General features: G+C 42.0%; 1 protein-coding gene across 3 annotated transcripts in view; it reads left to right on the forward strand.

The window, feature by feature from the left end:
- The first annotated feature begins 665 nt into the window (after positions 1-665).
- fam222a (family with sequence similarity 222 member A) overlaps positions 666-25,270 on the forward strand; it is a 56,837-nt gene continuing 32,232 nt past the window's right edge. Inside the window, exons 1-2 of one of the 3 annotated variants that reach the window (XM_043239994.1) lie at positions 666-891; positions 1,618-1,673. The gene's annotated coding sequence lies outside the window, so the exon portion shown is untranslated. Of the gene's footprint in view, positions 1,674-25,270 lie in introns of all 3 variants that reach the window. The other 2 variants (XM_043239993.1, XM_043239995.1) reach the window with 2 other exon arrangements.

Raw genomic sequence — 25,270 nt, forward strand, 5'->3', positions numbered from 1 at the left:
AGATTTGGTTTCAAAAACAGCAGGCCTACCATATACTAAAGTTTCTTTTTATGGTTTTAAACCTTAACCTAGCCTTTTTGTGGCGGCTGTGCTTTTGAATTAAATCGTTATCATCGTAATTCAAGGATGTTGAAAGTCTGACAGTAATACATTTTTAATATTGAAATGCCTGGTTTACATGTTTGAAAATGATTAACAGTTGAAAATAATGTAACTGAAAAACGTTATTATATAACCACTTGTTATATTTTAGGTAGGGTAACTAGTAATCTGTAACCTATTACATTTACAAAGTAACGTTCCCAACACTCTATATATATATATATATATATATATATATATATATATATATATATATATATATATATGGCAGTAAATAGTTCATCTTCTATTTGTTAGTTATTGGCTGCTGCAGGGGCCTGTAACCTTTGTTAACGCCGTCCCCACAGTTTCACAAGATCAACGTTCAGTCCCCGAGCGTTTATAATAAACGTGCTTTCTAATATGACGTTTGGACGCTGACGGCGTCACCGTGGTAACAGCCCTCAATTACCCATGATTGGCCGACCCGTGGGAATATTTAAATTCCCCGCGTGCGCTGATTGGCTGGTGGGCGGTCTTTGGAGGCGCCAGAGTCTGCACCGTTCCGGGTTTTTGTCAGTCTCGGCTGCCCGGCGCAGGGGTGAGGCGCAGTGCCTGCGAGCGTATCACAGAGACGCGGAATACAGACAATTTATTGATTTAAGTTGATCAATTCTCGCTTGCTATTGCCGTGAACGAGAGCTGCGTCCTTTGGGGTCCTTCAGAGGAATAATCAAACGGACGGCGGAGTTGAAATCGCGACGAAAGGTTTCCGTGCAAGGGGATGAAGAGAACCGCTGGAAGTGAACGGTGATTTCTCTTCTCCGGGATTAAACGGCGTATATTAAATTCCTGCACCTGCTCTCCTGTTAAAGGAATATCGCCTTAAACACAACCAGGGCTTTCCGGTATTCGCCGAGGATAAAACATTCCTCTTGATTGTACACGCCAAAGTCTGTTCGATGTTTGGATTTAAGGACATTTGCGAATCGCAGTTTGTTTAATTGGCAAAGCACTTATTTATTTATCGGATTCGAGTCAGCAGAATAAGCTGTCGTTTTTACTGGAGTTTGCAATTTCCTACTAAGCCTCGCTCGGAGATTATTCCAGTAAGTAAACGCGTAAAAATCCTGACCGACGGAATCGTTTACGGTAGTTCAGAACGCAGTTAACGGAGCGCAATTGACGCACGGCGTTTTTTAAGGGAAACAGCTCCTCACTTTGATCCGCCGTCTCCCATTTAACGAAAAACACCGGATTCGTTAAAAAAAAAAAAGAAGAGGGTACCTTAAAAGAAAGGCAGGGGGAAATTGCAGAAGAAGCTGCTTTGGATGACTTTTTTCCTCTATTTTTTACGCGTGTGAAGAACGCAGATAAAAGGAAATCAACTTATAATAAGTCAACCGAATATACCAGGGATTATGCATTTTTCCATTTCATCCAAGGACAGAATGAGATATTATTGATTTTTTTATTTTTTTTTCCCCTCATCATTTTCCCCTCGTCTGTTCTTTCGGCCGCTTCACGTTCCCACAGTCCTGTCATCGCCAAACCTGCATGGAAATCTAGTCGGCACCACAGAGCGATTTATGGTAAATATATCCTCCCCCGTTCGTTATTTCAGACGTGATCGGTCTTTTAATTAAAAAAAAAAAGCATGCTTGATTTTCCCGTAATCACGCAGGTTTTAAGCGTGCATCGGGATTTAACGCGTCTCGAGACGTACGCTTCGGTCGGTAGGCGCAGCGGACCGCAATGCATTACATTAAAAGAAAAACAATGTTTTTTTTAATAACGCATTGTTATAAAACACCGCATCTTTCTTAAATAACAACTGTGTTCCATAGCATCTTACCACAGTTTTATCACGGAAACAATAACCGAAGTTATTTTTGTTATGGTAATGTAACTACATTGTTGCGCTCACTTTGGGCGTTCAATTATGAAAGGAGCGTGCTATAGGAAAATCCCAATTATGCAAAATGTGTGATGGCAGCAGCTTTGACTGAAAGCTAACGGAATCGCCTTTGCCTGGATGGTGATTTTCAGCAATGATTAGCTTCGTTTGAATAATGCTCCGCTTCTGTCGCCGTAAAATCGTGTGAAGTGGTGTCGGGTGGCGTCTTTCGGGTCCCTGACAGAACATACAAGCTTTGTTTCACGGTTTTACCTGTAATAAATAAAGGAAGTGCAGTAAAAATGGAGGTGTCGGGCGCTGAATGGCCCCAGGACGCGCTTTGATGTGCGCCCTGGGTGTTTAAAGAGTGCGCTGACAGGATGAATGCTCTCAAAGCATAAAATCTGGTTACAACTCGATGGCAGGCGAGAGAATCTGAATAAAAGGTGCGAAAGCGCCTCCTCGTCTTAGTTTCAGCACAGACTGTGTGTCAATGATTTCCTTTATGACTTAATCGCTAACTACTGAATTTTAAACAGCTGGAGCTCTGGTAGGCTGAGCCAAGGGTTGGAGGTTCAAGTTATCTCGGTTGTGCCCTTGAGCAAGGCACTTAACCTCAGGTCGCCTCAGGAGGGCCGACCTCACGAAAAAAGTAAGATGTTTTGGGTAGAAGCTTCAGGAAAGTAGTTTTAGGAGCGGCTCGTGGCAAGATGCGAAAGGTTTGATTAAATGCTTTGTGTGTTCGGGGCCCGTTTGGACGGTGGGTTTGGTCGTCGGCAGGCTTTTTTTCATGTAAAGCTATTATCCCAGCACTCGGATGTCAGCTGTTCCTTCTCCGCGCACCATTTGCAGTTTCCAAGAACTGACGTTTTGCATATCCTATCTCTATGAAATCTAATCAGCGGACGCTGGGATACTGGCTAAAGTACAGCCTGGGTTTTGATTAGATGTTAAGGCAGGTCAGTCGGCCCAAACAAACGTTGTTGGGGTTTTTTTTTTTTTTTCACCGGACTTTAACCTGCTATTCACAGTCTTTCAGAGATTAACAAGGGTACTTAAACATAGTTAAAAATAAGTTTGTAAAGTTTTTTTTTTTTTTTGTAGAGGTGAGGTAGAAGAACCCGTTACGGGTTCCTCGTAGAACCTTTCTATGAACAGTATCATATTTTCCACTATGGACAATGAAGCTCCTTTGTGGCACTGTTAATAAAGAACATTTATTAAACTTTTTTTCCCCTCAGGGCCGCCTCCACGGGAGGCCCCTGGCTGCGTTTGACCAACCTAATCATGAGCTTCCCCCCAACAAGAAGGTCCTGTGGCACACCTTAAATCTTTACATCTGGAACACGTTTTTTTTTTAATCCTTGCTGTATAGCTCTTGACCGATCAATATCTGATGCAAAGCAGCCCCGACTTAGGCATATTATTAATTCATTTGAAGTATTTTTACTTTGCAAAATAAGTGGCTGATTAAAAAACTGTTCTATTTAGTCCGCCACGATCATGCGTATTGATTGTCTGTCAGAAAAGAGTTTTATTCTCCCCCCATGCATCACAATTTAAGTCTCGCGAGGCCCCCCGTCATTTCTCCGCTGCTCTGACTAATGCGATTGGCCCCCTGCTCCACGGTGGACGTTCCACTCTGCAAGTCATCACTCCGGAGGCTTAGGGCTCTGGCTCTTAGCTCGGCTCCAGCATGTGGCCTTCCTCAGGGCCTGGCAGCCTCATTACCCCAGCAGAGTCCCTCACTCTAAGGGCTGCGACTCCCTCCACCCGTGGAGACAGCACCTGTCAAGGAGTATGCTCACCACTCTATTGAATAAAACATTCAGTGATGTACGAGTGGAAAGGTTCACCTCCGGGGGCCAGAGTTGCCTCATTTCCTACTCCTGCTGCACATCCGTGACCCGCTGAGCAAATTGGCCCGGTATTAGCTCTGTGGCTCGATCTCACCTAAACAAATAGAGCTTCCAGCATAATGCTAATCTCAACCGAGCCGAGCGTGCGTGGGGGAGATAGCTGGTGGTGATATGGTACGGTCTAATATTTAGGTCACTGAATGGCCTTAGCATTGTTTCTCATTTTTCATAGCTTATTTAATTTTTCCTTTTTGTCAGTTTCTGGATTCTGTTGACTTTTTCCACGCCTGACTCGATCACGTTGGCGCATTTGCACCCGTTATTAGTTTTGAGAGTCAGACTGTGTGCCGAAGCCGTTTTTTTTGTTTTGTTTAGTTTTTTTTTCCCCCACTCGAGGTAATTACGAAGAGTTTGACAACAGAAAACTGATGTCAAGATGATTTGGAAGGACTTCATGCCCTGAAAGCCATCCAAAAAGAAACTCGGTTTATTGTACCACCGTCAGCAGAAAGGTTTCTCTTGATGGAGAAACGCTGTTTGGGTGCAATTCAGCCTCTGCCGACTGTATTGAACGGGAAAAGATCTTAATGAGATTAAATCAAGAGCGAATTTCCAGAGGTATGAAGTTGAACTCGTACCCGTTTCTGCCTCTGCCGCAGATGTTGATGGATAGTTTAATTTCGCTAGGATATTATTAAAGAAGCGTGCACTGTTCATTTGAATATAGAGATAACTCTGTAGATTGATTGATTGATGGCCATGGGGTGAAATCATTCAACCGCTTTCTTATTAAAACCAGCGAGAGCGAGGGCTTCGCTCATGAATATCGTTATATTAGTAAAACTTTAATTTCCTGCTTTATATATTAATCTGTTTTTAGGTATTGTCTCGGCTGGTATGGTCCTGGTCATATGATCAAACCTTTCTTTCTGGAAATCAATAACAGAGAGTAGCTGTTCTCTATCTTTAATTAAGCTTTTATAGAAACGCATCTTTGGCTTTACCCCCCGCGGGCTTGGTGAAGCAGTTAGTTGGATGGATGGTGCACGACATGGTCCTTGAACTTATCTCTCTAGAGCGTTCAAACAGTGGGTCATTAGGTACAAACATCTCACTATCTCTCAAGGCTTAGGTCACGGCCTTGTTCCCATACGCTAGTTTGCCTATTGATAGGACGAACCTTCTAACCGATGGGACCAGATTGTTTACACCCGCTGTAGAATCGGTCACTCCAGGATAAAGTTTTTAATACCAGGGGAGGGTCCAACTCTTTCTTTCTGCCGAATACCTTTATCTATTAAGCATGTTTGATGAGGTCGTGCTGGTTTCAACTCGTTGCGGAAAGTTTACTGTTAAAGCCAAATACAGTTTTGGAGCTTTAAAAATAAATAAATTCTAAAAACATGATACAATTCAATATTTCTCGCCATCAAAATAGCCACAGAAGCTGAAATGGCGTTAAACACCAACAAACAATTGATTGGACGATATGCGCACGTGTTGTATATCAGGTTTGCTAGCGGGATTTGTGCTTTCTTTAATTCCCTTTCTGGTAATGATCGAAGCCATTGCCATACAAAGACTATGTTTGTATTCTTTTGAGGTTCAGTTGAATTTTAACACAAGTTAGGGTGGGTGTGGGGCGAGGCAGGACCTGATAAGGACCTTGTCCCAGATTCAGCTGTCACCCATGGTATTGTTCGAAATGAAAGCCTTGATGTCCACAAAAAAAGTGTCTAAACTTACTGGCCGCTTTTACCTTCACCGGCAGAATGGGTCTCCTTCATCTTGTGCATTTTTTTAAATCACTGGTACTTTGAAAAATGAATAGACCAATTTACCGTGGCTGCTGAGAAATATAGAATAGAAAAGAGTGTCAAAAGAAAATGTCTTTGTTAGTTGTGAAAGTGCGGTGAATGGATTGTGAATGCTCCTGTCTTGCTGCTCTCCTACAGAGCTCCTCCTGCGAGTATTGAGTGTTAAGGAGGTGCCATTGTTCCGGAAGAGCTATTATATCTGTGCCCCTGGTAATCCGCAATTCCTATCCTCTCTCCCCCACTCCGTTCCCCGAGCCGCTCGTACAATGCAAATGTTCCCAACATCTGTTAACGCGCAACACCTGCGGTGGAGGCTGTTTGATTTTCTCCTTTATGGCATTCCTTTCTCCCCTGTCGCTACATAAAAGGCTCAGCCCGCGTTGCTTTCGTAGGTGATATTGATTAAAAGTGTCGGGAAGAAAATCCAAGCATGGAAATGGTGTCAAGATGCTCCGCTCTAAATGGAATTTCAGGATAACGTTTGTTGTTGTTGTTTACTTGACCTTTGCTTCACTGCGGTTTCAATTTCAGCAGCTTTATCCTCATCCAGATGAGATGCCGGGCTGCGGCTTGTTGATTTTGCCATTCCGGGGTCTTTCCATCTCTGGCGTCTCTGCAGCTTCTGGGAGGTGATGATTTCACAGCCTGCTGAAGAGCTTTGCCTTCTCCGTAGTTATTGATGCTTTGGAATTAGCAAACTGCTTTGGATAGTTTGGCCTGTTTAAAAAAGAAAAATCCTTGTTTTTTTGTGCTACTGAAGATGGAGCAACAGTGAAACGCTTGAAAGTGCAGTTAAACTCTATTTGAGCATTTGAAAGGACAGCCCCCCTTTCAGGCTGAAAGAGATACCTGTGGACATGTTTGTCATTTCATGGCTCTGAGTGCAGAGGAAAACGGCAGATTAAATAGTGTGTTTGTTCAACTTCACATACTCTCTGCTTCATAGCTAATCGCACTAGTGAGCAGGAATCATATTCAAAGAGCGCCCTTTTGAAGGGCAAATTGTTCTTCCTAAAAAACAAACGGCTGTGTAATCGGCCTCCTGGGCAGATTGATTTCCTGCTGGTGACAGTGGGGGATGCTGGGAAAGCGGCTCTGCACGCTGCTCCTGAAGGACTGAAAAGTTTGCCCGGGTATCACTCATTGAGAATTACGGGAGTGTGTTTTTTTAAAGAACTTTTCTGGAGAATTCATAGTGCATCCTGTTCCTCCTTGTAAAGGGAGCTGTTCAATTTCCATGAGTTACGGCTTCGTGTTTTCGGTTAGTGACTTTGTACTCCCTTCACTATTGTTTCTCTGCCAGCATAATTCAGCGAAATGCTTTCAGTGCAGCTCTGTTATATGCCGTTGCAGATATCTTTGTTCTTTACCCCATTTTTGCGAAACATTTGGGCAATATCCTGACTCCCAGACCCTCCCATGGTTCATTTCATCATTGTGTCATGCTGTAATAAAACCAGCGCTGCAATCCAAGGCTGCGGTGTTTAGACTGTATTTTTTTACCATTACTTAAAGGGATAGTTCACCCCCCTGAAAAAATCTGAATTTATTCACTCTAATATTGCATTGCAACCTTTACATGCAAGTAAGAGTGCACCTGTGTGCTGTTCTCTCCACTTTGAATATAAAAAAAGTTATTAAAGCATTCAAAAGTCTTGACGTACTTTCTAGATATTGAGAGTTGCAATTTTTGCCTCCTATAATTCAACTTCAGCTTGAATTCAGAAATTATTTTTGAGGCATTATCAGCTGACTTGAATTAAGCTGCATATGTTGTATAAACCCTTTTTGAAACTTGAACGTGCCGCTATGTTTTGTTTAGTTTTTTTTCTTCACGTTCTTCAAAATCTTTAATTTCGTATTCCAGGTAAGAAAGTCATTCATCTTGGAACAACACAAGTGTGATTAAACGACACCAGGATTTTAGCTTGAATCATTCCTTTAAGTCCTGTCTGTGTTTCCTGCTTTTTATTATTTGTAGCCCGGTCTCACACAAGTGTTACATCTCTCACGACTTGAAATCCATAGCTTATCTTGGATCATTGCAACTCTCCTGTTGACCCTTAAACTATGTCAGCCCTGTTATTATACAGAACGGTGTTATTGTTTGAACATATGGAGCTCACTGATAGGACATGACACATGCATGAGATATGGGCTTACTGCAGCACAAAACAGAGCGCCTGGTGTTCTCACGGAGTGGAAAGTTCTCCTAATCCCCCAGGAGGGTAAGACAGGCTGCTCTGGAAGTCAAAGCCCAATCATCCGTCTGTCTGTCAGCCGCCTTTCCAATAGTCTGCCTATATCCTCTGCATTTAGTGCTATTTGAAAGAGACGTATACACCGCAAATGGGCTGTGAAAAGTCAGCTGTTGAATTATTTCGTGGAGGTACGATGAATACAGTTTTCGCTTCTATTTATGAGCGAGGTTGTCTGGCAGAGGGGGTGACTAATATCATACTCCCACTGTGCTTCTCAGTCTTATTTATTAACGTTGTGGTGGGCAGCCTTTAAAGTAGGGGGGAAAAATTGCGTGCTTGCGTTTCTGTTCCAACGTATTAAGGCTATTAAAATGTAGTGAGAGCCTTAGACTGTGACCTGTTTACAAATCCTGTTTAGTTTACTGCCAGGGAAAATGGGTTTTGTCATGCAGTGCGGTTGAAAGTTTAACACATTTAATTACGCTCTTAACCGTGACCGCAAAGACAAAAGTTGGTTCTGTTTACATTCAAAGCCGCTTGCGTAAATCAAGCCGGTGACAATGAACAAAAGTGTCATTGGCGGTGACTTCGACGGCCCCCGAATCTCTTGAAACGCACGCAATCTGTATCGCACACGCCGTGCGTTTCATAAAGGCAGTTAGTCAACTTGTGGTGTTGTCGAAAGGTAATGAAATTTCCACCGACTGCAGGAAACAATGCCTCCGGCCTCGGCCGTGTGCGATTAGCAATCCCACACCCCCGCTGCCGACTTCACGCTGTGTGCTGGGAAAACAGCAAGTTATACAAAAAACTCTGGAGATTTGTATCGCACGTTGCCAGGCGTAGATGTTTAATTGTTGATGGGTCGGAATACAATAACTCTCTGCTTCGATAGGTTTGTGATTGAAAAAGCCATTGCGTAGGGCTTTTCCCCGATGTTAATGTTATTGTTCGGAGACAGTGGCGAACAGCAAAGCGAGCGCACGGCTCTAATGTATTTCTGTACAGCGCTCCACCGCTGTAGGCTGGGGTTTCTGCCGTTCTTGGCCAGTGTTATTGCTCTTGTCAAAAGGTTCTAAACCAACAGTGATATTAGGCCCTCGGGCGTCTACTTTTCTGCATGCCTTCCTCTGCTCAAGCACAGGAGCCCAGGATGAAGACTAGATGGACACACACACACACACACACGCGCGCACACAACCAAACCTCTGCTTTATTACCTCCTGCCTGCTGCTGGAATTGCTTTCCTCCCTCGAGTGAGCCGGGCATAGGCAGCTTTATTGTGTTAACCTATTTGTGTGTCAAGAGCGATTGCGCCACTTTTTATCACTGTTTGTATTTGGACGGGTGGGGGTGGGGGTCAGACGGCTGGACGATCACCTCGCTCTCCTCGGGGTGGGGGTGGGGATAATAACTGGTTGCCAAGCAATTTTTAGCCGCCCTCCCCAACCCTTTATCCTTAGTAATCACTTTTATCTCTCAAAGATGTCATGTATAATTATGAGTCCGCTCTCATCCTTTGAAACCCGCCTAATGGCTCTTTCATCGCTCGTGGACTGCCTGTTTGCTCCAAGTCTAATCAATGATGAAATGAGTTGGGGTTGTTTTGAGATGCGGGGCATGTGCTGCTGGTTAGATTTCGGCCATCATCATGTCCAGTTTCCCTATATTGTACATTCGGGGCTCTTGACGGCTTTTACAAATTATCATTATAGTCAGTAACCTTTGGCGCTTTAGTGGTTAATAAACAGGATTGCGTTGGTTTTGAGAAAATTGTGAATACAGAACATTTACGCACTGCAGCTTTAACAAGCCTCCCCAAATTCTAAAAGAAGGCTGAGGCATTTTAGCTGTTGGTTTAATAAAGGTTCCAAAATGATTCAAGTTTCTTTTCTAGTGCCTATTTGAAGAAAAGCATTAGGGAATCAATTCGTTTTTATCGCGCCGTGTTATTTAACGAGATTGCTTCATTTCGAACAGGTTCCTAAAGAGTTGGTTTGTGTGTTTAAGGCTTTATCTGCCTTGTTGATGAGTTAATGCTTACTTTAAAAACCCCAGGCGACCTCTTCCCAGGGAACTTTGGCCTTTCATATGACAACCGCTGCAGGGCGACGAGGACATCTCGATATTGCCCTCACTGGCTCATTTCTTGTGTTCATTTTGTGGACTCTTAGTTTTATTAACATTTTGATTGAGTTGGTGGAACTGCTGACCCTCCACGGACTAATGAATTGCCTGCGTCGCTTAAGGCAGAGGAGAGGTTTGGCAGATCCGGTTGGCCCAAAGCCGAGTGTTTTAACTCCAGAGCTCACTCGCTGAGAAGGTAGACCAGAGAGGCTTTCAAAGGAGTTTTTATTGTTTATAAAATCCCACATTTGCAACCTCGGCTGTATGCGTGGCTGCGCGTGCGTGTGTGCTTCTTGAGCCTGACCCCAATTTACACGCTGCCTTTTCCTAGCGAAAGTCATTGATGTTCTTTTAGCTCGCGCCGAGTTTCAGGCGTAATTTGTGTGCGGCCAATTATCTCTACAGCTTTGAAGACTTTCCTCTTGCTTCTCCAGGTTGGGATGAAAATTAATTTGGAGCTTCCCGAGAGCCTCAAAGCCCAAATTAGACTCTGGTTTAAAATCAAGGATCTCTTGCTTTTAATTTGACATTTCAGTTTTGATTTCTTTTAGGCTTGGAAACACCTTAATTGCGCTTTGAACCATCTCGAATAAGCAGTTTTTCAGCGGCCAAACCGCTGGAAATGTTCATTTGTATTTTTTTAGGCTCATTCTGGATTTAGCTTGGTCTAGTTGGTCTTAGAAACACACTTTTAGAACTTTGAACTGGCAATGGTTTACCGTGTTGCGTTTGTTGGCCTGTTATCTGCCTGGTGTTTACAAGGGTTTGAATGTACTCAAGTTATTTGTTATACTAATAGATAATGGTTAGAGGATATGGCTTAATTATTGATAAATGCCATTCTGAAATCTTTGATGGTTCATAGTTCATTTCTGACATTTAGAAACACATTAGACGTAAATGCACGCTTGGTTTTAAAGTAAGCCATCATCTCGATTGATTTGCATTTCAATCAGCATGACTACCGTATGAAATTGCAGACGACGCCGGTGTGATTTTGGATGTGTTCTAGAGTTCTGTCTCCTCATCCTGTCCCTCGCTCAAGCGGCTCCGCGCCGATTCCATGGGATCCGTCTGTGAGACCGGCTGTGACAGCTCTCCTGTTCATGGAGTCAGAATGCAGACATGCTGAAAACACAGCGCGCACGTTCTAACCTCCCATGTGTGCCTCCTCTGGAACATCTGTCCAGCTGTCAGCTTGTCTTAGCCAATCAGATTGTGCTGTGGGCAGTAACTGTGGAAGTGTAGCTGAAGTAGTCTGTCTGCGCGTGTGTCTGTCTCTCTCGGAGGAATATGAGAGTGTGTCGGAGCATTGCTCTGTGCTTTTATACCAAACATGCGCGCACACACACACACTCGCGCACACTCCCTCTGTGCCTGTTTACCAATAATGTGCAGAGATGTGAGCAGCAGATGGTTCCTAATTTTTCTCTGTATGATTTTTCATGTTTAATCCCGATTTCCAAGTATTGCTGTCAACTTTTATCATTTTCGCAGTGTTTTTAATTGAAAGTGGTTTGAAAAACGTTTTTTACACAGTGTTATACGATTCCCGAACATATGATATATTTTTAAACGGTTCTCTGTAAAGATTTTCTTAAGCTGAAACTATGAAATGAGTGACATATTAGGGCTATAAATAACACAACATTTTACAGACGCAGTCTATAAAACGTATTTGAAAGCATTGTAAAAACAGAACAGAAAATCAAATCCCATGTTGTTCCAAACCTATAAAAGCTTCATTTGTCTTCAGAACGCAATTTAAGATATTTTAGATGAAAACCGAGAGGCTTGTGACTGTCCCATTGACTGCCAAGTAAATAACACTGTCAAGCTTCAGATAAGTATGAAAAACATCATCAGAATACTCCATCTGCCATTAGTGGTTCAATCTGAATATTGTAAAGCCACGGGAATATTTTCATATGCAAAGAAAATAAAAATAATGATTTCATTTATTAATTTGTTTTCTGCATGTGTATGTAACCCTTTAAATGAAAAGTAGTTTTTTTCAATAGTGACCATATGTGCCATTTTTCTCAGACGCGGATCCTTGCCAGGATTTGTTAAGCTTTGTTTTCCCGCTTTCATAGGTAATGATCGAGAAGTGGTTTTATCAATACCATGCAAGCATTGTACATAATGAACCGATCATAGTGTGTGAGAAGGTGGGGTCTACTGTCAAAGTAACGCAAATACGCATATATGTTAAGTGCATGGCTCAGACCGATCGAACAAAGCCAAAACAGACATATTTTAGACTGTGCAGGACGCTTCTGGGGAAAAATAGCATCTATGGGAACCCTATTTTAAATAAACCTCTTCGTATTGAACAAAAGATGTTAAAGGCATTTTGGGTCCACGAAAAATGTATTTTACTATCAATAGCAATATTGATTCAAATGATTTGAATGCTAGAATGACTTTTTAGTGTTTTTTTCAAGTCAACAAAATATTGTTCACTAAACTATGTTGATGAATCAATAATATTTAACCTTTACCATTTAAAGAACCGTTGTAATGAATCAATTTGGTTTCTCATTTCAAGTTCTTCTCATTTCAAGATTTTTTTTAAAACCTTTATTATTTAATGTTTCCACCTAAAGTTAGTCACAGTCCGCAAGTTCTGTTGTGCGACGCTAACTTCCCCCTTTTTCGTGAATATGCGAGCCTCTTCCCCCTCACGGTAAGACGAGCCCTGTGTGACCAGTTCTTAACGCGCACTATCTCTTGGCTGTTAGATCATAGCGCCTTTTACTTGACCGCTTCTCTGAGAGACTCCACTCTGAAGTCCCATCCCTCATCAGTGGCACAGGATGGCGCTTCAGATAAAGGAGGAGAATTCTATTTATGTCCGCCTGTAAACAAAGTCCCAGTGAGGGAGAGCTAATGGCCTGGAACTGACGAGAGCCTGCAGGGATATCTCACTCTCCTTCCCCCTCCCTCCCTCTCTCTCTCTCTCTCTCTCTCTCTCTCTCTCTCTCGCTCATCTTGTCACCCTCTTTTCTCCTCGTCCTTCCAGTCATGGTGGTAGTAGATGGGAGAGGGCTTTCAGGTCTTCGGCCCGAAAAAAGGAAGACCAAGAAGAGCGGCGGAGGAGAATTTCTCCTGGGAAGAGACTGTAGTGAGAACAGCTGTTCGGAATGTACTTTCTCGCTTTCCCACTTTCTTTGGCCCCGTCTCTAGGTTCAAATCCACTGCACATCAAACATTTATCACACACTTTTTACATCAATTCCTCTAGATGTTGGACCAGCGATGTTTCTTGAAGAGCTTTTGATCTTCGAAGCCTCTAAGTTCTTGAAGGAGCGAATTGAAATTCTCGTGACATACGATCGCGTGCTTAAAGTATATTTCTGATTGGTCCCGTGTGGATCGACTAACTCTCGTACATTTTGTGTTTTTTTTTTTTCTCAAATTAATTACCGTCTTTATTTTTGAAGGACATCTGATTGATGTTTCCTGCGAGGTGACAGCTGCTGGTTATTGGGGAAGGCTTGATTGATCCGCGCTGATGGAGCAGAGACGAGCCATGAAGCTCTCCCATTGAGTGTCACTTACGACGTGTCTTGAAGCGCCAGGCCCATTCTGTTCTCTCTCTCGCGTGCGAGTGACAGACTTGTGCTGGGTATTGAAACGGGGATTGTTAAGCAGACGCTCGATGGTAAAGCTTTGTGTTATGATTGAAGGGCAGAGACGGCATCTTCGCCGGCAAAACCTGATTTCGGCGCAAACTTCTCCCCTCCCCTCCTCTTCACGTCGACACGCTCGCTAACCCCGATGACAAGCGAAATGCTGCCGCTTGTGACTTTTCGTTTTATCATTCAAATGCGTCCCATTGATGTCGTCGGCTTTGATTGACAGGCAAACTTGAGAGAGTAGCGATAGCAATCAGTCCTCATCAGCTGCGTTTGTGACCGCGGACAATAGTTTCTCTCTTTCGGTTTTCACACTCGTGGTTTTTTTTTTTTTTTTCACGCGCGCGTCCCCCTCCCTGCTGTCACAGAAAACTCAGACGATTGCATTTCTGTCACGACAGAGGGCTATTAATCTTTTAAATCCGAGCCAGACCTGAGCAGCATTGTGTTCTGGAATCTGAGAGCGCTCTGTGGAGACCACTCTGAAAAAGAGCGAACGGGGGGAACATAACGGGCTCGTTCTCTTTGTGAAGGAGAAACCGAAGCTTTCCGAACGCGCACAATATTCGAAATCCAATCTATCAGAGAGCGAGTGATAGACGAGCAACATGCAGATGGTGAGGTGATTGTGAAATCGGGCTGCCCGGTTTTACCTGATATCCCTCCGGCCCTCTGCTCGTTGGCTCTCGTCTAACCCGTTGGCCCTTTCTGTGTCACGGGGGTGTGTTTTTCTTGTCGAAAAAGTCCATGTGACTGGTTTCAACCTTTATTTTAGTAGAGGAAGGTCACTGGGTGGTCTCCGCTCTTTCGAAAAGGTTGTTGCGCTGAGGTCATGGGCTTAGGCCAGGAGATGCAGAATCGCTGCGTTCAGGCGCCCTTGGAGCGAATCATGTGAGTTCATTGCCTCGCTCAAGGGCAGAACAGCAGTGGAAAAAAACAAGCACATTAGAACAAACATGCGGATTACAAAAGTTAACGTCCTGTGAGGCAAAGGAATAAGTAAGCTTGATTTTTATGTTTGTCTGCAATACTTGCAGAAAACCTGGTATTTCGGTACCAAGTCAGTACAAAAACATTCAAACGAAACGGTACCAATATTTAAGTACCGGTGGTCAACCTGGTTCTTGACGCTGTTCTTCACTTGCATTCTTTCATTTGAGCAAAACCACCATCATATCATATACACAAATACGTCAAAATAAAAGTTCGGTTTAGATATTGCACCAGAAATATATTACTATTATTTAGAATAATGGACTGTTTAAAAAATTAATAAAACTTATTTTATTCAAGAAATAATCACAAAGTATTTGTTTTGAATGTTTTAATGGTAAAAAATGATAAAAGTTTTAAAATTGTATTAATTAAAAGACAAATTAAATTTGGGTGAAACTTGTTCACTGTTTTTCATACTTTTATTACTCATAAAGGTTTTATTATATTTTATTCTTGTCTGAAATTTTGGTATTGTGATTTAGTTTTTAGGGTGTTTAATTTTTATGTTGATATTTTGGTTTATATATATATATATATATATATATATATATATATATATATATATATATATATATATATATATATATATTTTTTTTATATATATATATATATATATATAATTTTTTTTTTTTTTTCTTTTTCTTTAATTGCAATTCCAAGTTTACGTCTAACTTGCAAACTCACAATTGAAAATTTTTTCGTCTCACAGTTCAGACTTCTAGGTGTGAGAAATGTCTCAACTGCGAGATTTAAACCCTCAATTTGGAGAAAAAGCCACAATTCTGAGAAATAATGTTTATATGAAGTTTAAATAAATATTAACAATTGAATATGAACAATGAATGTTTTCCATCTGGTTAATCATCCACCAGGTGAAAATCACGTCTCTCCTTAAGTCATATGATTTGTATAATTCATGTCTATAACACATGGTTTAGTTGTGGTTTGAGCAAACCCCTAACCACAAGTATGAGGAATAGTAAAAGTGACACTTGCTTTTGCAAACACTGCTAATTATGTAGAAAATTTTCTTTTGTTCTTTTTTTGTGTCAAACAGCAGACAGTGGAGAAATCAATGCTAACCTTTCATGTGAGCTTTTAAAGCAAGGCCATAGACTCATTTCATCACAAAACCAGCAGGCAGTTCTGCCGAAAAGACTCTTGCTGTTAATAAAGTGTCGCCTTGGAGGAGGCATTAAAAAGTATAAAACTAGTGAGTTGAGGAAAACAGCTCAGTTCCCCTAAACAGCATTTTTATGGTGTGATTAATATTAGTTCAAACGTGCTTCTTTTAATTGCTTATTTGGCATTTAGCATACACTCTTTTTAATTCAAAATGACTCACCCAACACTGATTGCAAGTACAGTCCCCCAGGAGACTAACAAGAGGTCAGGCATCTTATGCAAAGACAAAATGGTAATTAGTTTTTAGGAATTTTACGGTTTCTCCTCTATATAGATTCACTCTGTTTCGTGCTGATGCCCCCTCGTACCCTCAGCCCTCAGCCCTCTTCTCCCAATTAGGATGAGGTGTTCGGGTCCCCACCTGGGGAAACCTGATCCAGCGGGCTGAGAGCTCCAGACAGGGTTGGCTGGGTGAAGTGGTGCACAGAATACTGCTACTCGATAGGGGTTTCTCCCGAAAACCGCTCAGGGATGAAGCTCCATTGAATTTTCTCTTCAGAATAACATGCTTTTGCCTCGCTGGACTCCCAACCAAGGCAGATAAGTCGGTGCAGAACTTACTACTCATGTGGAGCATCCATTGCTTACCCCAGACTCAGTGTCAGTCTGTCCGTATTTAATTTGAGAGACGAAAAGTGGAGATCAGTTTAGATAGCTCTTCCTGAACATCTAAAATATAAAAGTATCATTTTGTAGAATAACATGACATAACATTATCCTTATTGTGATGCATTTCCTAGTCAAAATATATATTATAGAATTGGGCAGGACTTATTTATTTGGACAGCACTAATTTAGCTATTTATTTTATGAAACCTATATTTAATTTTCATGTGCTTTATTTGTGACATCCTTCCATTTTTTTATATTTTTTATAATAATATAATTTTTGTAAAGCGTTTTCATTTCTAGACTTTTTCTTTAGCGAATAATATTTAATTTGTTTATGCTGTACATTTATTTGTCATTTCGTTAGCTAAAAACGGCTTCTTTTTAAGCGCGAGCTTTTTAAAAATTTGTACACAGTAAAATGAGCAGAAATAAATTTGATGGTTGAATCCTGCCGTTGTTTGTTGGTTAAAAGGATGGTTTACTCAAAAACAAAATTTCTTCTTGCAGTAACCACGTACGGACTTCTCCAAATATCTCCTTAAGTGTGTGAAAGTGATGAGAAAATGAACATTTTTTGAGCGAACTATCCCTTTAAAAGAGCTTCCGAGGCTTTTCTTTTTGTCACGATATCTTGTTCTTCCGTTTAGTTTAGCCAAACAATTTATCCGTCTAAATATTTGTGAAGTTTCCCAGCTTGCTGATAAAAAGAGCTGTTTGTTTTGATGATGCTCGGCCCGTCAGTAAGCGTATCATCTCCGTCGGCGGTGTTTACTGTCCATTATGTCCGAGCAAACACAGCCGCCGCTGATCTTGTGTGCTCTCCACACAACCTGTCTCCTCCGAGTCTGGATCATAAAAGTGCATTCAAAGCTTTGAAATGCCTCCGCTCTCTCCCAAGCCCCGGACACTTGCTGCATAACTCAGCTGTGTGGAAGCATTTGGGGCCCCACCCCTCCCCTCCGCCCCGGCCCTGCTCCCCCGCATTCAGGCGTCTCTCTTGACTTCTCCAGCCCTTTGTTTCCTCAGGGGATGGATGCAGCGGGCGGGGAGGTTGCGAGCTGTTCGATCAATAGCCGCTCCATCTGTCGGGCCTGTGGCTGGGGCTCAGGGCGGAGGCTGGAATTCGGCACCGTCTGTGGGGTGTATGCAGGGGGCTTGTCACCGGATTCTGCTTGAATGGGGGCTCAAGGGCGGTGTCCCCCCACCAGCCTCCGCTTTTGTGCCGTCTCCTTCCTTGGCACAGTGATATCTGGCGTGTGTGTGTGTGTCTGTGTGTGTGTGTGTGTGTGTGTGTGAGATGAGAGGCGTCTATTGTGTCATTTCACAGGCTCCCGGGAGACAGGGTCACCTTGTCCCCCGCACAAACGCTGCCCTCTCTGGATATTTGGGCTGTGTTTTATATACGAGGGCCAGACACCCAGGCTCTGAGCACATCTATCTCTCATCTCAGCCCTTTTCAGATTGCCCCTATTGAGAGAGAAAGTCTGGAACGGGGCTTTCAAAGGGGACATCTGAGATAGTTGCACAGTTGACATCATTCTTCCTGCGAGACACTGGAGAAGCTCTGGATCTGTCTGTGCAGCTGAAATCTCCATAAACTGTCCTTTTAGGACACTGAAGTCTGTATTTGTGTTTGGATTGTGAAAAACCGCGCTGGCCATTCAAGGCACACTGTTAACAAATCAGAATTGGTTTCCCTGTTCGGTTTTCTTAATACTGTTCGTTTTGTGCAATTAAAATGCACATTAGAATATTCGGCGATAAATACAACCGTCTCCTTTTTTGAAACTCTTTAGGTCGTATCAGGACATGAATAATGCTATGGAGTCCAACCGCATTGGATAAAAGCGTTTATTCCTGCTTTTGGTTTCATTTGATTCTACAACATTTTATTTTGTTTATGCATAAAATACTTTTAATCGAAAAGGAGCGCATTAAATCAAAACTGACGGGACAAGTCATTTTGTAATGTTAGAAAACAGAAAAAAATGCATGCTTTTGTAACAATGAGAAATGTTTCCAAAGAAGCATATTAGAAGGATTTCTGAAGCTGGACACTGGAATAAATTAGTTATAAATAAAATTAAGTAATGCATTTTAGAAATCATTTAAAATTGCAATAGTATTTCACTCTATTTGTGATCAAATAAATGCAGCTTTGGTGAATGCGAGAATTATTTCGATAGCTTTTCACACTCCAAAGTTTGCACGTAATGTGCCGCTGGTGTTCCTGAAGAGGTTTTTAAGACCTGCATATATCTGTGTGATTACGTGTGCCAAAACTTGGGCTGTTATGACAGCTGCTTTGCCTTGATCGGTGTACTATGACGAGGACTGTGGTCCTTGGAGACTTCTCTCTGCTGTTATTTAGTGGCGTTGGCTTCACATGAAGGATGTACAGCGGCCCCGACCTCTCAGGCTCCGGCTCTCTCATGGCCACTGATGCAGTTTTTTTTCAGCGCTAAAAGACCCATGAAAACAAAGCGCTCTGATCTAAGCCTGTTTTATTCTCTAAAGTTATTATCAAATTGACAGAAAATACGGAATACTCTGCCAAGCGTGTGTCAGCGGGCTTATCTTTTGCTCTCGTATCAGCTCGGCCCTTTCTTTGATCCCGCATAGCTCGCAGTTTAGGCTGACCGTTCTCCAAGGCTGTTAGCAGCAGCATCTTGTCACGTAAATCTCAATTAACTTCAGTTCAGCTGTCAGAGACCACACCGCTCCTAAACGAGCCCTTTATTGCCTCATATCTAATTGTGTGGCTCATTAAAGCCGCTAATCAAAGAGACTCGCATATCCAGCAGCAAGGTTATGCAGTTCTGAACTCAGAGATGCTGAAATCTTTCAAACGAATAGCATGACAGCAACTCTGCAGCACTCCAAACTTTTTTTTGTCCTTGAAGTGGACTTTAACCCTGCTTTGCCTGTATTCCTATCCGGTCATGCTCTGTAGGGGTGACTCTGCCAAAAACATACACAGATCACATTTTGCCCTTCGCTTTAGTCTTTCCTTGGGCAGATCAAATCTTCTTATGAGCAGTAAAAATATTTAACTGTGGTTAGATATATATATATATATATATATATATATATATATATATATATATATATATATATATATATATATATATATATATATATATATATATATATATATATATTATTTTTATTTATTTATTTATTTTTTAATTAATTTTTTTAATATATGTAATAATAACAATATGTTATTGTAATATAATACTACTAATAACTACAATCGTTATTGTAATAAAATAATAGTAATAATTTCTAATAGTTTTGTGTATGTATATGCAACTGCTTAATATTATTACAATAATAATCATTGCTTACTGTGATTTTTGCTTTGCTGTTATTTGTTGTTATTATATATAAAATCTTTATGAAGTCTTTCTGCTAAGATGATTTAAATTTGACCATGCATATCACATGTTATTTTCACAATTAAAATATGATTATTTAGTAGTAATAATAATAATAATAATGTGATTTCTGTTATTAGTCATATCATTTTAATATTTATAATATATTTTTGTTGTTGATTTTGTACACGATAAAGTAAATATGCAGTATGAAATAAAGAAATGGAAAAATACAATAGTAACGGAATTATATGGAACGTACGTTTGTAGTGTGGTATATACTGAATTTAGACTTTTTACAGTAGATTTTTTTGTCCATTTACATCCATTTCATAACAATTAAGAACATTTCTCCAGCAAATTTTAATGTAATGTTTAATAAAATGCTTCCGGATTATACCGTTATTCTTTTCGCTGATTGTCATTACATTCTCATACAGCAATTTTTTCACTATATAATAGCCAAACAAACTCTGTGATAGCGTTTTTGATTGTGTGTTTTACAGATGCACTAGGTTGAAGTCCTCAGTATTAGATAACTGCCGTTCTGCCGGCACAAGCCAGCCCTGCTTTCTTTCTGGTGCTCCCAGAAGAGCCCTGGGTACCTTTGAGCCTCGGCGAGATTGGTGTAGAGAGGGTTGTGCCGGTCACAGAGGGCTTCGTTTGCTCTTAATGGAAGCACTCACTGGCTATCTCCTCAAGCCAGCCCAGAGCTAATTTGAGACAAGGCGGATGGGTGTTTGCTGTCTCTATGTGCTCTTCCCACCTCGCATGCTTTTATCACACTGTTTTAGTAGCCGAGCTTTGGCAGGGAGGGAGAGAGTGAGCGGAAAGGGACATCTGCCTTGTTTGTCTCCTGGGTTCTTCTCCTTTACTCTCAATTAAGAAGATTTAAACAGACAGTGTTTGTCTTTGTCCACACTAAAGAGGGAGCCTCAGCAGGTGTGTGTGTGTCCAAATAGACACGGCTCAAAGCCTCTCTCCATCGTTGGTTGGTGAGTATGGCGTCTTTCAGTGCGGGGGAGAAAACTGCAGTGACAGCACAATGAATAAATTGAAAAAGGCTTGTGTAGTAAATTGTCTATCGCTGGTGACAAACGATCTGATAGGAGCGTGCGGAGGCTGCAGACGCCGGCGTCCCAGCAGAGCTGTGAATAACTGGCCTATCTGTGCGCTGCTTAGCACACCGGCCTCGCGCCGCGCTTAATAATTTATACGTCGTGAAATATTTCCCCCCTGCACAGATGCACCCGAGCGCTCGCGGTGGGGACGAGCTCTGGGAATGTCCCTTCTGTCTAATTTGGGGGACGGTGACATCCAGAGGTTTCTCTCTCTCTCTTTTTTTTTTTTTTTCCCCCTTTCTGTTTCGTTAGGAATTGCCCTTGATGAACATCTGCCCGTGCAAGTTTCCCCCAGGCCTATATTTAGGACTAAAAATGGCAGGAAGAGAAATTTACTGAATTGCAATTTCGAACAAATTCAACCGCCATTGTTTTATCTGCCACTCTATCTCTGTCTATCGCTCTGTTTGTCTGTCTATCTATTACTTTGTCAATTTACTTGATTTATCTGTCTATCATTTTAGGTCTGTCTGTCGTTTATTTGCCTATCATTCTATCTGTCTATATCCATCTATATCTAACTAGCCAATAGACAGATGTCTAGTTGAAATTATACTCGCAGGTCTGAATTAGAGTTCTGCATCCTCATGCTACCGCGATCAAATTTAGTTTTAAATGAATAATGCAATTGGAAACTGAAAGGCATTCTGCATTCAATTCCGAATGGCGCCCCAACCCTACTGCCATTAAGTCGTTCATTTCTACACGAGCCGTGCTTTGAGTGAAACTTTGCTCAACTTTTGCACAATGGTTGGTCTCAAGTTGCCGCAAAACACCAACTCTCATCGAAAAACGGATGACTTTTGGTGGCTTTGTCACTGCAAATCGTTGTCATCGTGAAATGAAAAGCCTCTTTTATGCCGCCGTGGACATGATGAAACATCACGCTCGCGGTCTTTTATAATTTTGTTAGGCTAAATTTCTCACTTGTCATCTAAATCTCAGTTCAGACTGAAGGCTGTCAGAAATCCAGCCCATCCTCTATGGAGGTGTCCTCTCTCCGCGAGGCGTCCCTTGAGCCCTGGAAACCAATTAAAATGTCTTCCTGTTGGGTCAGTTCGTATCCACACTGACTGCGCGCGCGGACTTCTGAAGGTCTTCAAGTTGCTTCTCTGCGTCTTGCCCCGTTTTATTTTTATTTTCTTAATAAACCGCGGTTTTTGAGGTCCCGTTTGGGCCCCGCAACCAATTATGCAAACTATAAAAAATTTAAAAGGGACAGTCTTTTATAATTTAATCCTAAAGTAATAGATTCTGTTAAATATGCATGAGCTTGGCTTTATAGATGAAACTGGAATTAATGTCTATCAGAGACCCGACCAGGACGGCACAGAGGAAGGGAAAGAAAAGGAGACGGGGATATCTTATCATTATTCTAATAGAGTATGATTGCCGTGGACAGAGAGGCAGACTGTCTACGGCTAGACGGGACGGCCAGTTTAATCGTTGCAAGTATTGAGCACATTTACTCTGGCTGGGCAAGCTGAGATGCTGAAAACCGATCCAACCATCCACTGGTTCGATTGTCTCTGCCTCTTTTTTTTGTCTTTTCTTTTAAGAGGAAGGTTGTGCGGTTGAATAGGAGGGAGATATGTTTTGAGCTCTGGTTTGTTTTTGGCAGGCTGTGTGACAGCTTAATGAGGAAGTTAAGGAGCGTGCATCGGAAGGTCAGGGACTGCCGATCAGAGAAGGAGTCGTATATCTCCACACAAAGTCTCCTCACCCGTATCCTGTACACTCAATCTGTCAATCTCTCGTCAGCTCCGCTTACCCCACCGTCGGGACACACGCTGTGCTTGCCATACAAACACATCCTTTCTTGTGCTCTATTTATGGTAAATTCAAAGGAGCACCGCTTCTCAAGGTCTTCTCAGACGTTCTAGACACGTGTGAATCGCCCTGTTATTTCCTATGTAAACTGTAAACCGAGACGCTCTGTTGTGGGCTTCCACGGTACGGTGGATGCAGCTAATTGCGCGTTGAGATCTGGGCAGAAGAGAAGGTCAGTTGCCGGTCCTTAACTTTCTGCCTGACACCGCCATTAATCCCACAACGACTCTGCACTGCTTGCAGGGCAAATGTTTCATCTCAAGGAAGTCTGCGAGGAGAAATAAAGGAGCGTATGAAATATTAGATTATTGGCCGGCTGAAGTTTTGCCTTGTAGGTGGAAGTGCTTTTTCTTGTCGCTGATGCATTTGGTGGCTTGTGGCATTAAGACTAAATGAGTGGACGCTGCAGTGTGAAGATCTCTTTATTAGCTGAACTCCTATACAACACTTCCCAAAATGCCTTTTTGAAGTATGAACGCTAATATTTATCAAATTCTTCCAACATCTAGGCCATTTATCTATGTCAGGTGGGGGGTAATCTTTGGCCAGCCAGACATTGATAAAATTGATAGGTTCCCCCTTTCCGAAAATATAAACGCAAATATATATTTTCATAAAGACCCATTTATACTGTGAAATATTAACATTTAAATTTATTTCAATTAATAAAAGTTTTATTATATTTTTAGCACTTTTTTTCATCCCTTTTTATTTTTTCAAAATTTTTATTTTCATTAATGCTGTACTGAAATGTTACATTTTATTTTAATACATAGTTTAATGGTTTTTCTGAACAAATATTTTATCATTATTATTCAGTGTCCGTGAATTTCCTAAATCTCACTTCTACTATATGTTATTAATCATATGTGTCTTATTTGACAAAGGAGACAAAGGAATAGTTCACACAAAAATGTAAGTCAATTACCCGTCTAACGGAATACAAAAGGAGACATACTGAAGAGTTTGTGTTTCCCAAAAATTACATAAGTTCTCAAATCTCATTTGCACTTCTGCATATTTATGCGTGGTGCGACTTTTGTTATCGTGCACATCAAACTTGCAGCAACAGTCTTAACGCTCCAAATCTGAAATATGCGCATGCGCAAATTAGATTTGTGAGCTCCGCTGGAGGGCACGATTTTCATTTTTGGATGAACTGTTTCTTTGAACAAAACAACTGAGAACATGAAGTCTCCTGAGCTCTAAAAGAGCAACCTCTGAGCAATATTTTTCCCCCTCGGGGCGTATGCGTGTTTGAAGTGTGAATCCGGTGAGCTAAAATGTGACACCCGGGATTAAAGGAGGGCAGTCGGGCCTACAGGCATGATTTTGGGATATCTCGCCCCTTTAATACACCGTGCCGTATCTCGAAACCCCGTTTGACTGCCAACCCAATCCCTTCCCTCGTTTTCAGCAGAAATGCATATTAATAGATTAGAGAGATGAAGGGTTTGCGGATCCGCTCGGCAGTTAAAACGGAGGTCGAGCTTTAGCCTCCCGCTGGTCTATTTTATTTAATTTTTTAAGTCAATGGCCACATCCTCTTCGTGGTGTAATTTAATCGGAGACTCTGTGGCTGTGGGCAGCATCTGCGCTCGGAGCAAAGATAGAGCCGCTGCCTTTTTATTATTTTTTTCTTTAACTAATCCTCAGATTTCTCCGCTCACCGAGCTACAGATCACTCCGCTGGGTGAAGACAATTACCAGCCTGCTTTTTCATGCTAATGCAATCTCTAACTAGATCTCTTCCTAAAAATGTGGGGGAGAGAAAGCGAGAGATAGGAAAAAGGAAAGGGTTTTTTTTTTTTAGATTAACATTTAATTATGAACAGTTCCCCGTCAGCGAAGCGGAGGGGTCAGGAGAGGAGGGCAGCACACAGAGGGAAAGGGCAGGCAGTAATTTAAGATGCTGAACTCTGCTTAGGGACGTGTGCGTGTGTGTGTGTGTGTGTGTGTGTGTGTGTGTGTGTGTGTGTGTGTGTGTGTGTGTGTGTGTGCGCGCCCTGAGTGAGGGAGAGAAGGTCAGAGTGCACGTCTCATCATAAGCAGGGTTTTGCATGACTGCACCTATTCTGGAGTGCCTGCGTGAGAGGTTTAAGGCCCGGTGTTTGTTTTGTGCTAGGCTTTTATGACATCATCCACAGGATAAACAGCGTTCTTGAATAAGCAGAGTTCCTCCGCCTCATCGGATCAGAAACTCGGTCTCGGATGAATCTCCCAGGCCTCACTTGACCTCGTGATCGTCAAGCTGTCAGCAGCGATTTAGTACGCCAGCGAAAGGCGACGCCGCGAAACGCATGTTCTCGGAGAATATGACATTGGTTTGAGAGTCACGTGGCCGAGTGTGTCAGGTAGAGTCGGGTGTGTGTGTGTGTGTTTGGGAGCGACCTGCTTTGTATGTCGTTTTGCAAAGCGGCTTTGTCTCGGCGGCTATGAATGGGATACCTCTCCTTGAAGGCTCCTGTACGCGTATCTGAGACTTATCAAAAGATTGCCATTTCGCACACGTTTCCTTTCTTA

The sequence above is a fragment of the Puntigrus tetrazona genome, chromosome 5, assembly GCF_018831695.1.
Source record: "Puntigrus tetrazona isolate hp1 chromosome 5, ASM1883169v1, whole genome shotgun sequence".
Classification (NCBI taxonomy): domain Eukaryota; kingdom Metazoa; phylum Chordata; class Actinopteri; order Cypriniformes; family Cyprinidae; genus Puntigrus; species Puntigrus tetrazona.